General features: G+C 44.7%; 1 long non-coding RNA gene across 1 annotated transcript; it reads right to left on the reverse strand.

The window, feature by feature from the left end:
* Positions 1 to 2,496: 2,496 nt before the first annotated feature.
* Positions 2,497 to 22,822, reverse strand: LOC139943841 (uncharacterized). The gene is made up of 5 exons (XR_011786895.1): positions 22,519 to 22,822; positions 19,859 to 19,930; positions 14,775 to 14,905; positions 13,439 to 13,546; positions 2,497 to 3,863 (listed from the first exon to the last, which is right to left on the reverse strand). It is a non-coding gene; the product is annotated as an uncharacterized lncRNA (long non-coding RNA).
* Between the last annotated feature and the right edge of the window lie 698 nt (positions 22,823 to 23,520).

The following is a 23,520-nucleotide window of genomic DNA, read 5'->3' on the forward strand; positions in this document are numbered from 1 at the left end:
AAAACTGCTATAACTTCTCCATGAACCAGAAATATTTTGGTCAAATTGAAATTGACATAAGTTTTTAGATAAGGAACAAAATACCACACCTTGTTCGACGCGCCTTTAGCCGAATACACCCCAAAATGTCTACAGAATATGGAAACGAAAATTCTAAAAACAGGTTTGGCCTTATAATATTAAACGGGGGGGGGGGGGGGGCAAGTTGGCTTGGGTTTTCGAGGGCTCAACATGGTTTTCTCCCTGGAAGATCATGATTTTCAGGACGCAAAAATGCAAAACAACGAATAATACTCACAGCCGCCGTCCCATTATAATTGTCCCTAATTACTCAGTCATATCTATCTCGATCTGGATGTCGTAAAATAAGTACTTAGGTGTCTTGGGGCCCCATACTAACTCTAATGTTTCAAGAATATCAGTTTATGTAGGCGTAGGCCTACAGTTCGTTCAAAAGATTCAGTTTCCCCTCACAAATTTCTTTTTAAATCTTTTCTCCGGCTTGCAGACTTAGGGGTTATTTTTGATTCATCGATGACACTTCAGCCACACATCAACAACATTGTTCGTTTATCATCATATCACATCAGGAATAAAGGTAAGATTCGCAAGTACTTGGACAAAAGTGCCACTGAAAAGGTCATTCACGCATTTGTTACTTCTCGTCTTGACAACGGCAATGCTCTTCTCTACAGTCTTCCTAACAACCAGATTTCCCGACTTCAACGGCTCCAAAATACTGCTGCCCGCATTGTGACACTGTCTAGAAAATCCTGTTCTATCACCCCCATTCTGAAACAACTACACTGGCTCCCTATCTCTCAACGAATCATCTTCAAGCTGATGCTCATTGTCCACAAAGCTCTTAATGGCAAGGCTCCCCACTATATTTCTGAACTGCTTCAAGTTTACACTCCATCAAGGAATCTTCGATCAAGTTCTATGCTTCTCCTCATTGAACCCAAGTCTCGACACTCATGGGGTGACAGGTCTTTTTCTTCAGCCGCGCCACGCATCTGGAACTCTCTACCACTTAATCTTCGATCTTGTCTTTGTACTGCAAAATTCAAGTCTCTTCTCAAAACTTATCTTATGTCACAGGTTTTCAATGACTAATTTTGTTGCGTCTGTTTTTCTTTGTGTTGTGTTTTGTTTTTGTTTTCTTTTTGGTTTTACTGCGCCTTGAACACCCAGCAGGGTTGATATGTGCGCATTACAAGTCTTATTATTATTATTATTATTATTATTATTATTATTATTATTATTGCATGGCATCCACAAGTTCAATCTAATCACATTAGTTTTCTCGAAAATGTTCTTTGGCAATCCCTATAGGGCTCTGTTTGGTTTTTGTTTGTTTGAGATGTCTCTGTAAATTGTTTTCCAAATGTTTTTAAATAATTATACATTCCTAGCTTGTATTGCTGTGTGTTTTAGATTGTATTAGAGCATGATGGAATAAATGAAAATTGCTTAATAAGTCAACACAATTTCACATAGGGGGGGGGGGGTGGTGGCAGGAATGGTCTAGGTTTTCACTGGGGCCGGGGGAGGGGGGCAGGAATGTCCTAAACTTTCAAGGGGGTGGTGGTCAGGAAAGGCCTGAATTTTCCTTTGGGGAGGGGGGGGGGGGGGGCAGGATTGGCCCAGATTTTCACAGCGCATTTTTTGCACTGGATTTCCTTGGGGAGGGGGAGCCTGGATTCATAGGAAAGAACAATATTGACAAAGTTAGTAAACAAATTGTAGGCCATGGTCAATTTATAGAGTAGCGCATATTCACGCAGTGGTGTGTTTATTCATTATAAAAATATTGAACTGACACAATTGATAATTTAAATATTTAAAGTAATTACCATGGTCGAGTATAGGCCAACCTCACTGTAGGCTGGTGGGAACAGGTTCGTTGAAGCTTTGAAGCAATGCAGTATTTAGCCTACAGTTAAAGTTAAGGAATGAAACAATTGCCACTGTACAACAAATTCCCAACTGTCCTCCCCATGTCCCCTAATGGGAAACCTTTTGTACCTTCTGCTTAGTTTTTATGCCAAAATTGAAGGTAAAACTGGTACAGTTTATGAAGAGATTTGAAAGTAAATGCTGTTTTTAAAAAGTTTAATCAACATTATCATGATTAGTAAATAAAATAATGAAGGCTTAACTATTTTTTACAAATTAACAACAGATACTTTTGGGACTATCGTTGACTAGGGCCACAATTCATAAAGCCTGTATAAGTACACAAACTTGTTAAGGTGAATGCAAACATTGCTTAGCAGAAGCAGGCTACCCCAAAAAATTGAAATAGAAAAGTTATTAATGTTGCGATGGGTGCTCCACTCAATTTTGTTTATAAAAGAAATCTGCTTAGCAATATTTTCTGTTTAACATCTTTATGAAATTGGGTCCTGTTTTTTTTTCTAGATACTGCTTAGTGTTCCAAATGGGTACACATAAATAGTTTATTTACACTCAATTTCCAATGCAAACTTAACTGGTGTTGCCATCAGAACACTATGTTGAATTTCTCTAAACCTAAACTCCAGCCTACCATGGTCTCGTTTTAGTTCTAATTGGTTATTAACAAAGCAAGCTAATCAAATGCTGGTTTAGTCAAACTTATTTAAAATCATAAATATTGTGCCTCATTAAATAAATAAAACGTGCAGGCTTTGTAACATTAATTTGTTTCATTCTTTAAAGGAACTGGACATCTTCAGTAACTGCCAAACACCGGTGTTCTCACTTGGTGTATCCCAACATATGCACAGAACAACAAACTTGTGAAAATTTGGACTCAATTGGTCATCGAAGTTGGAAGAGAATAATGAAAGAAAATACATTCTTGTTGCACAATCGTGTGTGCTTTCAGATGCCTAAAGTTTTGAAGGCCTGAATTCGTTTTTCTTTGGGGTTTTTGGGGTGAGAAATTACCTCTTTCTCAAAACCAATTTACTTCAGAGGGTGCTGTCTCACAGTGTTTTTTATACTAGCAGTTTTAATGCTAACAGTTATTTTGATTAGTTTATACTGATAGTGTCTGTCAGTGCATTTAACCAAAAAGCAATAATTGTGAATGTGCATTACTTTAGAAACTAGGCCTATGCCATAATCATACACCATGCATATTTCTGTCAACAGAAAAGCCATGTCAGCATTAAACTTGCTCTTGTGAAATATTCTGGTGTTATTTACCACCCCCATACATAAAACGATATTAAACTATGAGTTGGCATGTATTTTACATAATATAATATATAAAAAATTAAACCTGCTTTTAGAACAAATAATTTGTGCAGCTTGTAAACGATATAGGTAATTTGCAGCATTTGTATCAAATTTAAAGTTATTTTTGTTTGCTTTTTGCACTGAAGATCAACTGTGCCAAAATTGTCAAAAAGTGTGTTTGTAACATTGTTGTACAATGCTAATGCTATACATTGTCTACTGTTTTGAGTGTGAAAAATCAAAACAAAATGGCACCTCCAGTTAGTATGATCTCCTTGATGTAGCTGAAGAGATTTGTCTGAGCATTGTAGACAGAAATCTCAATGAAGAGACCACCGGTGTACCTGTCAATCCAATCCTCTTCTTACATCCTCTTCATGGAAGCCTTGACCCCTTCTATACTGCTGACATCCACATCAAAAATGTATCCGCTACCGAGGTACAAGGCATGGCGTCCCCATATTGGGTAGCTGTCCAGCTTTGTTAAGAATGTTTATTTTTATTCGGAAGATTGAGTTATCAAAGGGTTGTAGGCTGTCCATCCTACTCCATATGGAGTCTTATTGGTCCAATTGAGTATCGAATGTTGCACTCACTTATAATACCCTTCATTCTGGATTGTATTTCACACTCCCCTGAAAAAAATCAAACAAACAAAAAATGAATAATATTCAGGTTGCATGTTGGAAATTTCAACAGATTTCAAGATGTAAGGAACTCTCTATTAGAGATGGGGTACTAGGATCTCATAAAGCCTGTGGGTTTCAAAGAGCCTGCTAGAGAAGGGGACTGGGGTCTCGTATAGCCCTTGGGTTTCGAAGAGTGGGGGTACTGGTGTCTCATAAAGCCTGTGGATTTTATAGAACCTGCTAAAGTGGGGGTGGGGGGTGGGGGTGGGGGGAGGGGTGTACTGGGGTCTCATAGAGCCTGTGGGTTTCAAAGAGTGGGGGTACTGGGTTCTCATAAAGCCTGCAGGTTTCCAAGAGAGGGGGTACTGGGTTATCATAAAGCCTTACGATTTCAAAGAGTGGGGGTACTGGGATCGCATAGAGCTTGTGGGTTTCAAAGAGTGGGGATAGTGGGTTCTCATAAAGCCTGCAGGTTTCCAAGAGTGGGGGTACTGGGTTCTCACACAGCCTTTGGGTTTTACAGATTGGGGGTACTGGGATCTCATAGAGCCAGTGGGTTCCAAAGAGTGGGGGTACTGGGTTCTCATAAAGCCTGTGGGTTTCAAAGAGTGGGGGTACTGGGTTCTCATAGAGCCTTCAGGTTTCAAAGAGTGGGGGTACTTGGGTTTAATAGAGCCTGTTGGTTTCCAAGAGTGGGGTGCTGGAGTCGCATAAAGCAAGTTGGTTTCAAACAGTAGAGGACTGGGGTCCTTAAAGCCTTTGGGTTTCAAAGAGTGGGGGACTGGGATCTCATACTGGGGTCTCATAAAGCCTGTGGGTTTCAAAGAGTGGGGGTACTGGGTTCTCATAGAGCCTGCAGGTTTCAAAGAGTGGGGGTACTTGGGTTTAATAGAGCCTGCAGGTTTCCAAGAGTGGTGGTGCTGGGCTCTCATAGAGCCAGTGGGTTTTATAGAGCCTGCTAAAGTGGGGGGGGGGGGAGGAGGGGGAGGGGAGATTGGGGTCTCATAGAGCCTGTGGGTTTCACAGAGTGGGGAACTGGGGTCTAATAGAGCCAGTGGGTTTTATAAAGCCTGCTAAAGTGGGGGGGGGGAGGGGGAGGGGGACTGGGGTCCTCAAAGCCTTTGGGTTTCAAAGAGTGGGGGACTGGGTTCTCATAGAGCCATATTATAGAGCCTGCTAAAGTGGGGGGGGGGGATGGGAGGATTGGGGTCTCATAGAGCCTGTGGGTTTCAAAGAGTTGGGGTACTGGGATTTCATACAGCCTGTGGGTTTCTAAAGTAGGGGGTACTGGGTTATCATACAGCCTGTGGGTTTCTAAGAGAGGGGGTACTGGGTTATCATACAGCCTTTGGGTTTCAATGAGTGGGGGTACTGGGTTCTCATAGAGCCTGTGGGTTTCAAAGAGTGGGGGTACTTGGTTCTCATACAGCCTGTGGGTTTCTAAGAGAGGGGGTACTGGGTTCTCACACAGCCTTTGGGTTTCAAAGAGTGCGGGTACTGGGATCTCATAGAGCCAGTGGGTTCCAAAGAGTGGGGGTACTAGGTTATCATAAAGCCTGCAGGTTTCCAAGAGTTGGGGTACTGGGTTATCATAGAGCCAGTGGGTTTCAAAGAGTGGGGGTACTGGGTTCTCATAGAGCCTGTGGGTTTCAAAGAGTGGGGGTACTGGGTTCTCATAGAGCCAGTGGGTTTCAAAGAGTGGGGGTACTGGGTTCTCATAGAGCCAGTGGGTTTCAAAGAGTGGGTGTACTGGGATCTCATAAAGCCTGTGGGTTTCAAAGAGAGGGGGTACTGGGTTCTCCTAGAGCCAGTGGGTTTCAAAGAGTGGGTGTACTGGGTTCTCATAAAGCCAGTGGGTTTCAAAGAGTGGGGGTACTGGGTTCTCATAGAGCCTGTGGGTTTCAAAGAGTGTGGGTACTGGTTTCTCATAGAGCCTGTGGGTTTCAAAGAGTGTGGGTACTGGGTTCTCATAGAGCCAGTGGGTTTCAAAGAGTGGGGGTACTGGGTTATCATAGAGCCAGTGGGTTTCAAAGAGCCAGTGGGTTTCAAAGAGTGGGGGTACTGGGTTATCATAGAGCCAGTGGGTTTCAAAGAGTGGGGGTACTGGGTTATCATAGAGCCAGTGGGTTTCAAAGAGTGTGGGTACTGGGTTCTCATAGAGCCAGTGGGTTTCAAAGAGTTGGGGTACTAGGTTATCATAGAGCCAGTGGGTTTCAATGAGTGGGGGTACTGGGTTCTCATAAAGCCAGCGAGTTTCAACGAGTGTGGGTACTGGGTTCTCATAGAGCCTGTGGGTTTCAAAGAGTGTGGGTACTGGGTTCTCATAGAGCCAGTGGGTTTCAAAGAGTGGGGGTACTGGGTTATCATAGAGCCAGTGGGTTTCAAAGAGTGGGGGTACTGGGTTATCATAGAGCCAGTGGGTTTCAAAGAGTGTGGGTACTGGGTTCTCATAGAGCCAGTGGGTTTCAACGAGTGGGGGTACTGGGTTCTCATAAAGCCAGCAAGTTTCACTGAGTAGGGGGTACTGGGTTCTCATACAGCCTGTGGGTTTCTAAGAGAGGGGGTACTGGGTTATCATACAGCCTTTGGGTTTCAAAGAGTGGGGGTACTGGGATCGCATAGAGTTTTGTGGGTTTTCAAAGAGTGGGGATACTGGGTTCTCATAAAGCCTGCAGGTTTCCAAGAGTGGGGGTACTGGGTTCTCACACAGCCTTTTGGTTTCAAAGAGAGGGGGTACTGTTGTCTCATAGAGCCTATGGGTTTCAAAAGAGTGGGTGTACTGGGATCTCATAAAGCGTGTGGGTTTCAAAGAGTGGGGGGTACTGGGTTATCATAGAGCCAATGGGTTTCAAAGAGTGGGGGTACTGGGTTCTCATAGAGCCTGTGGGTTTCAAAGAGTGTGGGTACTGGGTTCTCATAGAGCCAGTGGGTTTCAAAGAGTGGGGTACTGGGTTATCATAGAACCAGTGGGTTTCAACGAGTTGGGGAACTGGGTTATCATAGAGCCAGCGAGTTTCACTGAGTAGGGGGTACTGGGTTCTCATACAGCCTGTGGGTTTCTAAGAGAGGGGGTACTGGGTTATCTTACAGCCTTTGGGTTTCAATGAATGGGGGTACTGGGATCGCATAGAGTTTTGTGGGTTTTCAAAGAGTGGGGATACTGGGTTCTCATAAAGCCTGCAGGTTTCCAAGAGTGGGGGTACTGGGTTCTCACACAGCTTTTGAGTTTCAAAGAGTGGGGGTACTGGGATCTCATAGAGCTTGTGGGTTTCAAAGAGAGGGGGTACTGGGTTCTCATAAAGCCTGCAGGTTTCCAAGAGTGGGAGTACTGGGGTCTCATAGAGCCTGTGGGTTTCAAAGAGTTGGGGTACTGGGATTTCATACAGCCTGTGGGTTTCTAAAGTAGGGGGTACTGGGTTATCATACAGCCTGTGGGTTTCTAAGAGAGGGGGGTACTGGGTTATCATACAGCCTTTGGGTTCAAAGAGTGGGGGTAATGGGTTCTCATAGAGCCTGTGGGTTTCAAAGAGTGGGGGTACTGGGTTCTCATACAGCCTGTGGGTTTCTAAGAGATGGGGTACTGGGTTCTCACACAGCCTTTGGGTTTCAAAGAGTGCGGGTACTGGGATCTCATAGAGCCAGTGGGTTCCAAAGAGTGGGGGTACTAGGTTATCATAAAGCCTGCAGGTTTCCAAGAGTTGGGGTACTGGGTTATCATAGAGCCAGTGGTATTCAAAGAGTGGGGGTACTGGGTTCTCATAGAGCCTGTGGGTTTCAAAGAGTGGGGGGTACTGGGTTCTCATAGAGCCAGTGGGTTTCAAAGAGTGGGGGTACTGGGTTCTCATAGAGCCAGTGGGTTTCAAAGAGTGGGTGTACTGGGATCTCATAAAGCCTGTGGGTTTCAAAGAGAGGGGGTACTGGGTTCTCCTAGAGCCAGTGGGTTTCAAAGAGTGGGTGTACTGGGTTCTCATAAAGCCAGTGGGTTTCAAAGAGTGGGGGTACTGGGTTCTCATAGAGCCTGTGGGTTTCAAAGAGTGTGGGTACTGGTTTCTCATAGAGCCTGTGGGTTTCAAAGAGTGTGGGTACTGGGTTCTCATAGAGCCAGTGGGTTTCAAAGAGTGGGGGTACTGGGTTATCATAGAGCCAGTGGGTTTCAAAGAGTGTGGGTACTGGGTTCTCATAGAGCCAGTGGGTTTCAAAGAGTTGGGGTACTAGGTTATCATAGAGCCAGTGGGTTTCAATGAGTGGGGGTACTGGGTTCTCATAAAGCCAGCGAGTTTCAACGAGTGTGGGTACTGGGTTATCATAGAGCCTGTGGGTTTCAAAGAGTGTGGGTACTGGGTTCTCATAGAGCCAGTGGGTTTCAAAGAGTGGGGGTACTGGGTTATCATAGAGCCAGTGGGTTTCAAAGAGTGGGGGTACTGGGTTATCATAGAGCCAGTGGGTTTCAAAGAGTGTGGGTACTGGGTTCTCATAGAGCCAGTGGGTTTCAAAGAGTTGGGGTACTAGGTTATCATAGAGCCAGTGGGTTTCAACGAGTGGGGGTACTGGGTTCACATAAAGCCAGCGAGTTTCACTGAGTAGGGGGTACTGGGTTCTCATACAGCCTGTGGGTTTCTAAGAGAGGGGGTACTGGGTTATCATACAGCCTTTGGGTTTCAAAGAGTGGGGGTACTGGGATCGCATAGAGTTTTGTGGGTTTTCAAAGAGTGGGGATACTGGGTTCTCATAAAGCCTGCAGGTTTCCAAGAGTGGGGGTACTGGGTTCTCACACAGCCTTTTGGTTTCAAAGAGAGGGGGTACTGTTGTCTCATAGAGCCTATGGGTTTCAAAGAGTGGGTGTACTGGGATCTCATAAAGCGTGTGGGTTTCAAAGAGTGGGGGTACTGGGTTATCATAGAGCCAATGGGTTTCAAAGAGTGGGGGTACTGGGTTCTCATAGAGCCTGTGGGTTTCAAAGAGTGTGGGTACTGGGTTCTCATAGAGCCAGTGGGTTTCAAAGAGTGGGGGTACTGGGTTATCATAGAGCCAGTGGGTTTCAACGAGTTGGGGTACTGGGTTATCATAGAGCCAGCGAGTTTCACTGAGTAGGGGGTACTGGGTTCTCATACAGCCTGTGGGTTTCTAAGAGAGGGGGTACTGGGTTATCTTACAGCCTTTGGGTTTCAATGAGTGGGGGTACTGGGATCGCATAGAGTTTTGTGGGTTTCCAAGAGTGGGAGTACTGGGTTCTCACACAGCCTTTGGGTTTCAAAGAGTGGGGGTACTGGGATCTCATAGAGCCAGTAGGTTCCAAAGAGTGGGGGTACTGGGTTCTCATAAAGCCTGCAGGTTTCCAAGAGTGGGGGTACTGGGTTCTCACACAGCTTTTGGGTTTCAAAGAGTGGGGGTACTGGGATCTCATAGAGCTTGTGGGTTTCAAAGAGAGGGGGTACTGGGTTCTCCGTACAGCCTGTGGCTGTCAAAGAGAGGGGGTACTGGGTTCTCATACAGCCTGTGGGTTTCAAAAAGAGGGGGTACTGGGTTCTCATACAGCCTGTGGGTTTCAAAGAGAGGGGGTACTGGGATCTCATAGAGCCTGCAGGTTTCAAAGAGTGGGGGTACTGGGTTCTCATAAAGCATTCAGGTTTCCAAGAGTGGGGGTACTGGGTTCTCATACAGCCTTTGGGTTTCAAAGAGTGCGGGTACTGGGATCTCATAGAGCCAGTGGGTTTCAAAGAATGGGGGTACTGGGTTCTCAAGAGTGGGGGTACTGGGTTCTCATAAAGCCAGTGGGTGTTAAAGAGTGGGGGTACTGGGTTCTCATAGAGCCTGTGGGTTTCCAAGAGTTGGGGTGCTGGGGTCTCATAAAGCCACTGGGTTTTAAAGAGTAGGGGACTGGGGTCCTCAAAGCCTGTAGGATTCCAAGAGTGTGTGTGTGTGGGGGGGGGGGGTACTGGGGTCTCTTACAGCATGTGAGTTTCAAAGAGAGGGGGTACTGTTGTCTCATAGAGCCTATGGGTTTCAAAGAGTGGGTGTACTGGGATCTCATAAAGCCTGTGGGTTTCAAAGAGTGGGAGTACTGGGTTCTCACACAGCCTTTGGGTTTCAAAGAGTGGGGGTACTGGGATCTCATAGAGCCAGTGGGTTCCAAAGAGTGGGGGTACTGGGTTCTCATAAAGCCTGCAGGTTTCCAAGAGTGGGGGTACTGGGTTCTCACACAGCTTTTGGGTTTCAAAGAGTGGGGGTACTGGGATCTCATAGAGCTTGTGGGTTTCAAAGAGAGGGGGTACTGGGTTCTCATAAAGCCTGCAGGTTTCCAAGGGTGGGAGTACTGGGTTCTCACACAGCCTTTGGGTTTCAAAGAGTGGGGGTACTGGGATCTCATAGAGCCAGTGGGTTCCAAAGAGTGGGGGTACTGGGTTCTCATAAAGCCTGCAGGTTTCCAAGAGTGGGGGTACTGGGTTCTCACACAGCTTTTGGGTTTCAAAGAGTGGGGAACTGGGGTCTAATAGAGCCAGTGGGTTTTATAAAGCCTGCTAAAGTGGGGGGGGGGGAGGGGGAGGGGGACTGGGGTCCTCAAAGCCTTTGGGTTTCAAAGAGTGGGGGACTGGGTTCTCATAGAGCCATATTATAGAGCCTGCTAAAGTGGGGGGGGGGATGGGAGGATTGGGGTCTCATAGAGCCTGTGGGTTTCAAAGAGTTGGGGTACTGGGATTTCATACAGCCTGTGGGTTTCTAAAGTAGGGGGTACTGGGTTATCATACAGCCTGTGGGTTTCTAAGAGAGGGGGGTACTGGGTTATCATACAGCCTTTGGGTTTCAAAGAGTGGGGGTACTGGGTTCTCATAGAGCCTGTGGGTTTCAAAGAGTGGGGGTACTGGGTTCTCATACAGCCTGTGGGTTTCTAAGAGAGGGGGTACTGGGTTCTCACACAGCCTTTGGGTTTCAAAGAGTGCGGGTACTGGGATCTCATAGAGCCAGTGGGTTCCAAAGACTGGGGGTACTAGGTTATCATAAAGCCTGCAGGTTTCCAAGAGTTGGGGTACTGGGTTATCATAGAGCCAGTGGGTTTCAAAGAGTGGGGGTACTGGGTTCTCATAGAGCCTGTGGGTTTCAAAGAGTGGGGGTACTGGGTTCTCATAGAGCCAGTGGGTTTCAAAGAGTGGGGGGTACTGGGTTCTCATAGAGCCAGTGGGTTTCAAAGAGTGGGTGTACTGGGATCTCATAAAGCCTGTGGGTTTCAAAGAGAGGGGGTACTGGGTTCTCCTAGAGCCAGTGGGTTTCAAAGAGTGGGTGTACTGGGTTCTCATAAAGCCAGTGGGTTTCAAAGAGTGGGGGTACTGGGTTCTCATAGAGCCTGTGGGTTTCAAAGAGTGTGGGTACTGGTTTCTCATAGAGCCTGTGGGTTTCAAAGAGTGTGGGTACTGGGTTCTCATAGAGCCAGTGGGTTTCAAAGAGTGGGGGTACTGGGTTATCATAGAGCCAGTGGGTTTCAAAGAGTGGGGGTACTGGGTTATCATAGAGCCAGTGGGTTTCAAAAAGTGTGGGTACTGGGTTCTCATAGAGCCAGTGGGTTTCAAAGAGTTGGGGTACTAGGTTATCATAGAGCCAGTGGGTTTCAATGAGTGGGGGTACTGGGTTCTCATAAAGCCAGCGAGTTTCAACGAGTGTGGGTACTGGGTTCTCATAGAGCCTGTGGGTTTCAAAGAGTGTGGGTACTGGGTTCTCATAGAGCCAGTGGGTTTCAAAGAGTGGGGGTACTGGGTTATCATAGAGCCAGTGGGTTTCAAAGAGTGGGGGTACTGGGTTATCATAGAGCCAGTGGGTTTCAAAGAGTGTGGGTACTGGGTTCTCATAGAGCCAGTGGGTTTCAAAGAGTTGGGGTACTAGGTTATCATAGAGCCAGTGGGTTTCAACGAGTGGGGGTACTGGGTTCACATAAAGCCAGCGAGTTTCACTGAGTAGGGGGTACTGGGTTCTCATACAGCCTGTGGGTTTCTAAGAGAGGGGGTACTGGGTTATCATACAGCCTTTGGGTTTCAAAGAGAGGGGGTACTGTTGTCTCATAGAGCCTATGGGTTTCAAAGAGTGGGTGTACTGGGATCTCATAAAGCGTGTGGGTTTCAAAGAGTGGGGGTACTGGGTTATCATAGAGCCAATGGGTTTCAAAGAGTGGGGGTACTGGGTTCTCATAGAGCCTGTGGGTTTCAAAGAGTGGGGGTACTGGGTTCTCATAGAGCCAGTGGGTTTCAAAGAGTGGGGGTACTGGGTTCTCATAGAGCCAGTGGGTTTCAAAGAGTGGGTGTACTGGGATCTCATAAAGCCTATGGGTTTCAAAGAGAGGGGGTACTGGGTTCTCCTAGAGCCAGTGGGTTTCAAAGAGTGGGTGTACTGGGTTCTCATAAAGCCAGTGGGTTTCAAAGAGTGGGGGTACTGGGTTCTCATAGAGCCTGTGGGTTTCAAAGAGTGTGGGTACTGGTTTCTCATAGAGCCTGTGGGTTTCAAAGAGTGTGGGTACTGGGATTTCATAAAGCCACTGGGTTTTAAAGAGTAGGGGACTGGGGTCCTCAAAGCCTGTAGGATTCCAAGAGTGTGTGTGTGTGGGGGGGGGGGGGGGGGGTACTGGGGTCTCTTACAGCATGTGAGTTTCAAAGAGAGGGGGTACTGTTGTCTCATAGAGCCTATGGGTTTCAAAGAGTGGGTGTACTGGGATCTCATAAAGCCTGTGGGTTTCAAAGAGTGGGGGTACTGGGTTCTCATAGAGCCAGTGGGTTTCAAAGAGTGGGGGTACTGGGTTCTCATAGAGCCTGTGGGTTTCAAAGAGTGTGGGTACTGGGATTTCATAAAGCCAGTGGGTTTCAAAGAGTGTGGGTACTGGGTTCTCATAGAGCCTATGGGTTTCAAAGAGTGGGTGTACTGGGTTCTCATAGAGCCTGTGGGTTTCAAAGAGTGGGGGTACTGGGTTCTCATAGAGCCAGTGGGTTTCAAAGAGTGGGGGTACTGGGTTCTCATAGAGCCAGTGGGTTTCAAAGAGTGGGGGTACTGGGTTCTCATAGAGCCTGTGGGTTTCAAAGAGTGGGGGTACTGGGTTCTCATAGAGCCAGTGGGTTTCAAAGAGTGGGGTACTGGGTTCTCATAGAGCCAGTGGGTTTCAAAGAGTGGGGGTACTGGGTTCTCATAGAGCCTGTGGGTTTCAAAGAGTGGGGGTACTGGGTTCTCATAGAGCCAGTGGGTTTCAAAGAGTGGGGTACTGGGTTCTCATAGAGCCTGTGGGTTTCAAAGAGTGTGGGTACTGGGTTCTCATAGAACCAGTGGGTTTCAAAGAGTGGGGTACTGGGATTTCATAAAGCCTGTGGGTTTCAAAGAGTGTGGGTACTGGGTTCTCATAAAGCCAGCGAGTTTCACTGAGTAGGGGGGACTGGGATCTCATAAAGCCAGCGAGTTTCAAAGAGTAGGGGGGACTGGGATCTCTTAAAGCTTGTGTGTTTTAACCTGTGAAGGTTCATCATGTTGGTTTTAAGGCCCTTGTCTAGTCTGTTCTGGGTTGAAGTTGCATTTACAATTAGCTATTAGACACTTTGTTCTAGTTTTGAACTCACGTGATCATATGTCATCATCCTCTCCCTGTCTCAGACCTCATCATCAAACAGTCTGTGTTTGATTAGATCAGACATCTTGACTGTAAGGTTGGACTATACCAAGACTATCTGGAGGTAAAAACGAAATTGTGTACAATATCACTACGGGAAGTTACTTTAAATAAATACTGAATAAGTTAAACATGGCAGTTATGCAGCATATCATGCAGTTCTTGATTTCAATCTGAGGTAATTGATCAACAGTAATATTGAAATGTGACTCATGATCTTGAAGGTCTATAAAAAAATAACAAATATTTTCTAAGGAAGATTATTTAGATCAGGACATTTTGATCTTAATTTAAAAGCAATAGTAAAAGCTACTCAGGTAAGAGTGGTAATAATATGTACATTTCCGTGTTCATGTATATTCTGTTTTGGGGAGAAATTTGTTCAAGTCAAGTCAAGTCAAGTCTTAACCTTACAAGACAAGATAATAATTTAAACGCAATGGACACCATTGGTAATTACTTAGAGCACTTTTAGTGGTGGGCAATACATCAAATTCCATCAAGGGCGAGCAGATCAACACAACAATTCAAGTTTAATTATGGGGCCATTACTGCTGAAGTGCAGGCTCCAGGTATGATGCCAAATTTCCTAACATATTGTGTTATGGTTCCATGTAATACATGCATTGTCATTTTGAATGTCATTTGATACTACTTATCATTAGCTGTGTCTCACATCAATGCTCAGTGGAAAATATTTTGACTTATTCCAGGGGAAATCTGTGCTGGTCCATGTAATGTATTTTGCTCAGAGTGCTGGGCAAAAGTTAGAGTTCTGGTTGGGCAGGCCCACCAAGCAAAACACACCCTGGTACAACACTGACCATACCACTATCCTTACTAGGTGATTCAAACATATATGCACATATGTAGCAACAAACCTGTCACTTATGCTACTCTCACACTGTGGCAAATATGAATACTTGAAATTCGTGATGATTTCGCCCAAAAGTTGTAATTGGATGATAAATATTTTCTTGGTCGTCCCTCGACCTCTCCTTACCATTATCTCAGGAATAACCCGCACACTTTACCAACGGTTCCAATGGCTTACCGACCCTTACAAAAATTGACGGTGAGTTACTGTCTTAACAACATCTACTGAAATTTAAATTTAGGAAGCGCTTCGTATTGCTGCTCTCACAGTGTGGCGAATGATCTTTTGAAGATGATTTTTTGAATTTTGACAATCCCTTTGAGTAATTACCAATAATGTACAGTGCCTTTAAGGGGTAAATTATTATGTCAAAGGGTGTCATGCTTAACAATTTAACACAGTAACATACCTTCCCAGTAACATGCGGGTAATATGCTTGTCTTTGGGGTATTTATGAATTGGACATACTTGTAGACACTAACGATCTACTTGGTGCGTTGGACTCACATATCTTGGGAAGTGAAGTCACAAGGTATGAACCTGAGGATAGTCAAATGAAAGACATTAGTACCAGTTTGACTTTGTACAACATGATGTTGTCCATCTGACGTGTGGGCAGGTTAATAAAATAATGGACACTTTATAAAGCGCATTATTGCAAAAAGCCTCTTTAAGGGACATGTTGCCTTGGATCGGGCGAGTTGGTCTATGGAAAGCGTTTGAAACCATTTGTTATAAACTGCAAATGGTTTTTAAGATGTTTTAAAAGTAGATACTATAGATCAACACAAACATGTCTAAAAAATGCACCGTTTTTCTTTTTCTGTAGTGAACACAGCATGCACTCCAATTCGTGGAGTCAAATTTTGTAACTCAACAAAATGGCTGACCTTGTAAGTTCACAAAGTAAAAGGAAAGCCAACAACTTTGAGAAAACATAGAACCTAAACGTTAGGGTATCAATATTGTTAGGAGTGTGAATTGTGGATGTTTTTCCTCTATGCATTACATGCATTACAATCCATCAGCAGCACAAGTTCCACCATCAACAAAATCAATGGTTCTCCCTGTTCCTCAGACATGGAGACACTTCAAAGATGAAAGGAACAGCTGTCCTCAACCACCCACCAGCTCCATCATGCCCAGACTTGGACACGTTGGACATGCCTACAACTCGACCTCCAGACCAGGGAAGTCTTGTGGACGCCCCCACCATGGAAGAGGTGATATCAGCCATCAAAAAGCTGAAGAAAGGTAAAGCCGCTGGCCCAGACCACATCCCTCCTGAGCCTCTGAAGTGTGCTATTGATCCTATTAGTGCCATCCTCCACATGCTCCTACTGCAGTCTGGCAACCAGGCAAAGTCCAGGCAGAGTGGTAACAGGGCATCATAGCCACACTCTATAAGGGTATTTAATGGTTTTCTGCCTCTTGTCTGCTTGTTCAATAACCGGTCCCTCGTCGAATCTGAGGCCCTCTCAGAGGAAACCTGAGTGACTGGGACGCCTGAGCAATGGGTAAACCCCAAAGAGGAGGACGGGGTCTGTGAGTGGTGTATGCCAGGGGAATCCCAGGTACCCAGCCCCATGCCACCAATTATTTTTCCCATCACAAGCACACCACAGCCTATGGCGTGGGCAGGTGTCCGTAGGGTAGAATGGCTTCGCAAAAGCCTGTCAAAGACCATGGTAAGGGAACCCACGTGGCCAACGAGGGCCGGGTACGCACTGAGCTGTGTGGAGGGGGGATGCCCTCTGGCTTCAGTGACCCCGAGGCAGTGCTCTGGATTGGAGTTCCCTTTAGCCCTGCCTCTCTTGGTTGCAGCCCTGGCACTATAGTTGACCTTAGATTAAGCTGCGGAGGCTGGCTGTAAGGGCTGCGAACCAGGCGACGGAGTGTCACCGGCGCAGCCCTCCGAGAGCACTGACTGTCCCTGGTGAACAAACCTACCACCAGTACCGACAGTCACAGCCCTCCACAATTTCTTCTAGCAACTCATAATGATACTCAATAAAACAAACATTTTTGTGAAACTCTCTTACCAAACAACAGCTCTACAATCTACAAACTCTAGTCTAAATTTCAATTTTCAGCAAAAGGTGAGGCGTTTTTTTCATACAAAAATGGAAAACTGTTGGAGACATATTTACAACGACCTCACCCACTCGTGGCTAAGAGAAAAGAGGAAGACTCAATGACAAGCATGTCGTGGGGCATTGGTAGTAGGACTGTGGAGGGCACTATTGTGTGTGAAAGTCTTAGTAATATTATTGCATGTGGGCAAAGGGAATATATATATGCAAATTAGTAATTCAAATCAACCGGTAAGTATAGTGAAGTAGACACTCATTTTTACTGCAGCAATCCAGGGAAGCACCAATCTTTACAGATCATTGATGATTTTTGTTTGTGTTGCTTTCATCTACTAACTTGCCTTTTAAAGGCAGTGGACACTATTGGTAAATGTCAAAGACTAGCCTTCACAGTTTATGTATCTCAACATGTGCATAAAATAAGAAACCTGTGCAAATTTGAATCAATCGATCATCGAACTTGCAAGATAATAATGAAAGAAGAAAACACCCTTGTCACACGAAGTTGTGTGCGTTTAGATGGTTGATTTCGAGACCTCAAGTTCTAAATTTGAGGTCTCAAAACCAAATTTGTGGAAAATTACTTCTTTCTCAAAAACTATGGCACTTCAGAGGGAGCTGTTTCTCACAATGTTTAATACAATCAGCCTCTACCCATTACTCGTCACCAAGAAAGGTTTTATGCTAATAATTATTTTGAGTACTTACCAATAGTGTCCACACTGCCTTTAATAGACCAACTCGTCCGATCCAAGGCAACGTGTTCCTTTAAAGGCAGTGGTCACAAACTAAAAGCACACAATATTTTGTGAACAGGGTGTTTTTTCTATCATTATCTCGCAACTTCGACGACCAATATTGAGCTCAAGTTTTCACAGGTTTGTTATTTTATGCATATGTTGAGATACACCAAGTGAGAAGACTGGTCTTTGACAATTACCAATAATGTCAAGTGTCTTTATGCAGTCTCAGGATTGGGGGGGGGGAGGGATGTTATTCTAAATGAGGCAGCTACCATGTCACCTCTCGCCCCCTCCCCCTGAAAACTTTATTTTTGAACCTCATCATAAAATACTCCGCCTTGGCCATGAGGTTTGCAACTACATGTTTTTGAACAGTTACATGTATGTTTGAAGAGTCAGACTCAAACGGGCGGGGGGGGGGGGGGGGAAGTCTACTTCACTCTACTTACCGGTAGAGTCGAATTACTAGTTTGCATAGGTGATGGGTATGTGCAGTGCGACTGCATGTCTTCAGGGGGGGGGGCATAGGACCCCGGAGCGCTCAAAATTTCAGAGAACCCTGCTTTGGGACCCTAGGCCCGATAGCGGTCCATGCCCGAACGAATGGGAGGTGTCGTCCCAACGGGTGAACAAAACATTTATAAGTATTTTTAGCACTCTAATACAGGGGAAAAACTCACCTACATGTATAAGGGTGATCCCTGGCGAGGTGGAACTTGTTCTGGCTTTAGCAGCTTGGCTGGCCACCTGTAACAACGCTCTACCAGCTCTCCAATCCACCTGCAGAACGTCCTTCAGGTAGCAGTCAGAAAACGTGGAAGGGCTCTTCCAGGAAGCCGCCCTTGTTAAAACACTCATGGGGACACCTTTAAAGAAAGCCCATGAGCATGACACCCCCCCCCCTACCTTGTGGGCATGAACCAGACCATTGATCGCAGGCCATCCGCCCAGTAAGGTATCAGGTCGACTCCTCCGGGTTCCTACCGGATGTGTCCCGCCGACACTGTAAGGGAGTGTGTAGCGACCGCCACCCAACTTAGTGGTTCGAAGGGGGATTTGGTTTGGACTATGAGTACGCACAAGGAGATGGGTATTTCTTTACCATGGCCGTCGCCAGCCCGCTATCAAAAAGATACAGGAGGAAATTTACGACTTCCTCTACAGAAGTGTTGGCGGGATATATAGCTCGCTGTCTACAGCATTTAAAGAAATGGCGTCCAGCAACCATACATTCCGAGTGGAGGCCCTCCGGGACTGGACGTCACCTCTGCAGCCTGTCTCGAACGGCCTGCTGCTATAAATGAGGGATCTTGTGACAGCACCCAGCATGTCAGGTGCAGATCCCACTGAACCGAATGAATCACTCCGGATCCAGGGATCAGCCAAGGGAACCAGGGCTGTCATGGCCAGAATGGGTCAACCAAGACAACCTGGCAGTAATTCTGCTCAATCTTGGTCAGGACTTGTGGAATGAGGGAGATGGGCGGGTAAGCATATACCAGCAGCCCCATTGGCAGCTGATTGTTCGCCCGGGAGGGAGGCAAGTCAATCAACAGAAAAAGCAACTGAGCCACCCAGGGGCGGAGGGACCACTTCGTTGGGACAATCCATCCCGCAAAGAACATCAGTAATGACATTTTCGTTTCCCGAGAGCTTAGGCTGGACGGAAGTAGGAGAGGAGATGAAGTTGAATAGGCCTCATCCTGAGCCTGCAAAACTTGATTAAAAGTACAATGCTGGCTATAAGGCCCAGGTATCTGAGCAAGGCAACCGACCCGCCACCATAGCCCGAAGAAAAAGGGCCACGCACTGAGGCAGTTCAATAACCGGTCTGCCGAAGAGCCGGCCAGCCCCCTCTGAAGGTCGAAAGGCGCACCGAGGAAGGTGGGCGTTTGAGAGGGGATCGGGTGCGATTTGTTGGCATTCACTAGTAGAGCAGGAGTCCAAAACATTTTTTCAAGTGAAACGGGCAGAAGCTATCGCCATCACAAAAATGCACTGCTGCTGGATTTTCCCTAGGTAGGAGTGAGGCGTCAAGTAATCCTGTGGGTGCTGGCGGGAGATGACAAATGAGTCCCGTCTGTGTTTCTTCGCCTGTGGTGCAGAGGCCTGTGGAATCTTGAGATTTGTTTTGTCTGTGGCCTTATGACGTCCAGCCTTGGCCTTCACATACTCTTGAAACTGCCCCGCAAATAGGTACCGCCCCGTTAGATGGAGCGTATCGAGATGCTTGGGTGCCCCTTTGGACGGGAGGAACAGTGAAGGGCCGCCACCATCGTATCCGCCAAGACCGCCGAGTCCACATCTCCGGCCAGTGTGAGGTACTAGGACAGGAGGAGCTCCTGCCGCGGCCAGCTCATCTGATGCGGAGTCTGGCAGGACTGAAGTAGAAAATTTTCATTAAAATCCCCCAAGGGGACATATTATGTTGTCGTAAATAGTTGTGGATCACCAAGCAGATAGTCACAACTATTTTTTTAGTAGTCTAGGTAGCAACCAAGAAATTGACAAACGACAGTCATGACTCCATTAAGCAATCAAAACTAGTCGCCCTGGCTTAGTATGTAAATGTTCCGTTAAAAATATTGATATTATTTCATACTTAATATCAAAGGAATTAAGGCTGAAACTTCTCATTCATGTGCATACTAACTTACCTAAGTGTTTGTAAGATGGACACAGTTGTATGTGCTAACAGTCTCCCTGGTGCATTGGATGATGATATGAACCTGAGTGGAACAAAAATGACAAACATTAGTGGCAGTTTGGTTTGAAACTACTTTTTTGTTCACATCTTAAAGGAACACGTTGCCTTGGATCGGTCGAGTTGGTCTATAAACAGCGTTTGTACCCATTTGTTGTAAAATGCATATTATTGGGAAGATGTTTTAAAAGTAGAATACAATGATCCACACAAATCTGCCTCGAAATTGCGTGGTTTTCCTTTTACTTTGCGAACTAACACGGTCAGCTATTTATGGGAGTCAAAAATTTGACTCCCATAAATGGCTGACCGCGTTAGTCGACGAGGTAAAAGGAAAACCGTGCAATTTCGAGGCATATTTGTGTGGATCATCGTATTCTACTTTTAAAACATCTTTCCAACCATATGCAAGTTCACAACAAACGGTTACAAATGCTTTTTATAGACCAACTCGACCGATCCAAGGCAACGTGTTCCTTTAATATGAGAGCTGGTCGCAAACATCTATGCACAAAATTGTTGAAGCTATTTAAAACCTTACTTGTGTTAATGATCTCTACATTCTGCAGGGTAGTAGCTGTTCAAGTTTCCGACAGTCAAGAGAACTTAATGTTTCTCTGTTTACTTTTATACTAATTTTTTCTTTTTTTCTTTTGCTTCTTGAAGTTGACGGTTTCCTCTGCTATGAGGTTCAGCATATAGGCCCCTATCAATTTTGTTTTTTTTGTCTATTATATTTTTAATAAATATAATATTTATTCAGGCAAAACATTCACAAGTTCATTTACACACATTAAAAATATAGGCCTACTAAAAAACTTATGTTAAACAACAGTGGGAGGGCAAGGAAAGCAAAAAGGCAAAGCCAATTTTGGTGACGCAACATTCTGGTACGCACTCCTTTTCCCTTTGTGACACAATGAAATTCGCATCGCACGAAGCATTCGCAGGAAGTATGAACCTGGCCTAACAGTTACAAAATATAAGTGTCACCAAAAGCAAGTGTCTCCCAAATCCCCCCAAAGCCAGGAAATAATTTCTGTGTTTTCCTACCCAACTTATCTGTACCCCAAGGATGTGCAGACAAATGCAACTTTTCCTGTATTAGGGTGAGGCCGGGTTATTCGACCCTCATTGTTTTCGACCCCCAACTTTGATTCCCGTTTACGGCAAGACAGTGGAAGCTCCACCGGTGACAGAGCCTCTGCTGTTAACTCACAGTCATTATTTTCATCAGGCTTGATGATTAATTTTTGGAAGGAAATCACTAGTTCATATTTAATTATGCCAACAATCAAATGAGTCAAAGAAGGATTATCTAACTTTGAAAGTTAAAAACAAAGTTATCATCTGCTAGATTGAGTTTCATTCTCCTTCAGTCCCTAGAAGGATCACGTGATGTGGATGCTACTGTTGGGAGGGGACCTTTGGCGCGCAAATATATGGGGGGAAAAATTAAAAAATTTAAGTGAAAATGAAAAAAAAATGCAGAATGTAATAAACTCTGATAAGCGTAATAAATAATTTATCAACAGAGAAAATATACTAGAGGAAGTGTTTGTGCTTCAATGAGGGGGTGGGGTGTTTTTAAGCTTCGTTTTACCTAATTCGTGCCTTATCTCCGGATTCTAGTCTAGTAGGCCCTACTTCTAGAAACTATAAGGCTCCCTGTGAGTGATAGTTTCTAGAAATACTAATGCAGTAGCCATAATGTCTTATTAGGACATAAGTGTAATTAAATTTGTTTAATATTAACTGAATGATGTTTTTGATTTATTTTGCATACCATACATACTAGCTTCTGAACACTCAATAAATACCAACCATATAGAAAGTGTTGAAAACATACCATCACTCCAATGTTGTGAATACTTAGAACTGTAAATGGCGACTAATCTCTCGCAAAGTAAAACCAACACTTTTTTAGATTTCAACACACGATGAAGTGCAACTGTCATTGTTACAAGGGAAGGTTGGATTGGATAGATAATTAAAAAAAAAATAATAATTTAGTTTTTTATTGAGAAACTCTTTCCTGCTATACTGAAAACCCATGACACCAGGACCAGGATACTGTATCACTGCACTGCAGGGTAGGCCTGAACTTGTATTAACTTGTACATGAGCTTCACAGACAACAAGAGACAATTACAAACAACATCTGATGATCCACAGCACATGCCACAGTACTAACAGGCAGTGGACACTATTAGTAATTGTCAAAGACTAGCCTTCACAGTTGGTGTATCTCAACATATGCATAAAATAACAAACCTGTGAAAATTTGAGCTCAATCGGTCATCGAACTTTCGAGATAATAATGAAGATGGTTGATTTCGAGACCTCAAGTTCTAAAACTTGAGGTCTCGAAATCAAATTCGTGGAAAATTACTTTTCTCGAAAACCATGGCACTTCAGAGGGAGCCATTTCCCACAATGTTTTAATACATCAACCTCTCCCCATTACTCGTCACTTAGAAAGGTTTTATGCTAATAATTATTTTGAGTAATTACCAATGCAATAGTGTTCACTGCCTTTAAAAATGTCTTTAATTATAAAACGATGTTTGGATTTAATAACCAAGCACAGATTACTCAAATACTCATACTTACTCAACAATACATTGGCAACCTTTATATGGTCCCTCTTTCAGTGCTATTATTGAGAAGATCATCACATCTCGACAGCTCCCAAAACCAACTTTTAAAATCACTCAAAACTTTCAAGTACCTACTGTACAACAACGTAGCGTGTGTTTATCCTATAACCTATTAATTTGTGCATGTTTTTTTTTTTACCATGCACATTATTATTAATTTGTTTTGTCTTTGTTCACGAGCCTGGAAGAGTGACGTCAGATATTCCAGTGTGATCGCCTTGTGAAACGGAACAGTCCAGTATTTTACCTTGCGATAATATTCCCCCATTCCCCTCTGAGCCAATCAATATGTATACTGTCGTCTGCTAGATTTTCCTCTGTGTACTTTTGGGACGCTTGGTTGCCCATGCTGCTGCCATCTAGCGTCCCAACGTCACCAGTGGAATAGTGTCAACTCACTGAATTATGTTCCGTTGTCATAACCTTAATCTTAACCTCAAGGAAAATACAGTTTGAAGACCACGGATTTTTTGTTTTTTATTGATGTAATCGAAACAATGAGCCCGAAACCGCCATACTGAATGTAACGCCCCAAACCGCCCGAGAAACAGTCCGTGTGTTAGTGCATTAAATTGCAAATATTTGATGATTAGCGCCCTCTTGTGTACTGCAGAGATCCAGAAATTCTTACTGAAAACGCAAATAATTGGTCTGTTTTGGGAAGATTTCTTTTCAAAAGTTAAGATGTCTTTACGATATCCTTGTAGATTTGGCATTTAGTGATCCGCAGCAGACACCGACATGCAATCGCCAAACAATACAATGTTAGCAAATGGTGATCATTATTGTATAAAAAAAACGCCGAGAAATTGTTAATGAAACAAAAATAGTTGGTCTGTTTTTGGAGATGTGGTTTTTTTTTAATTTAAAATGTCCTTACGATCTCCTTGGAGATTTGACATTTAGTTCTCGGTGTTCGGCACAAGAATGCAGTCGCCAGTCAATACTATTTCGT

The sequence above is a fragment of the Asterias amurensis genome, chromosome 11, assembly GCF_032118995.1.
Source record: "Asterias amurensis chromosome 11, ASM3211899v1".
In the NCBI taxonomy this organism is placed as follows: Eukaryota; Metazoa; Echinodermata; class Asteroidea; order Forcipulatida; family Asteriidae; genus Asterias; species Asterias amurensis.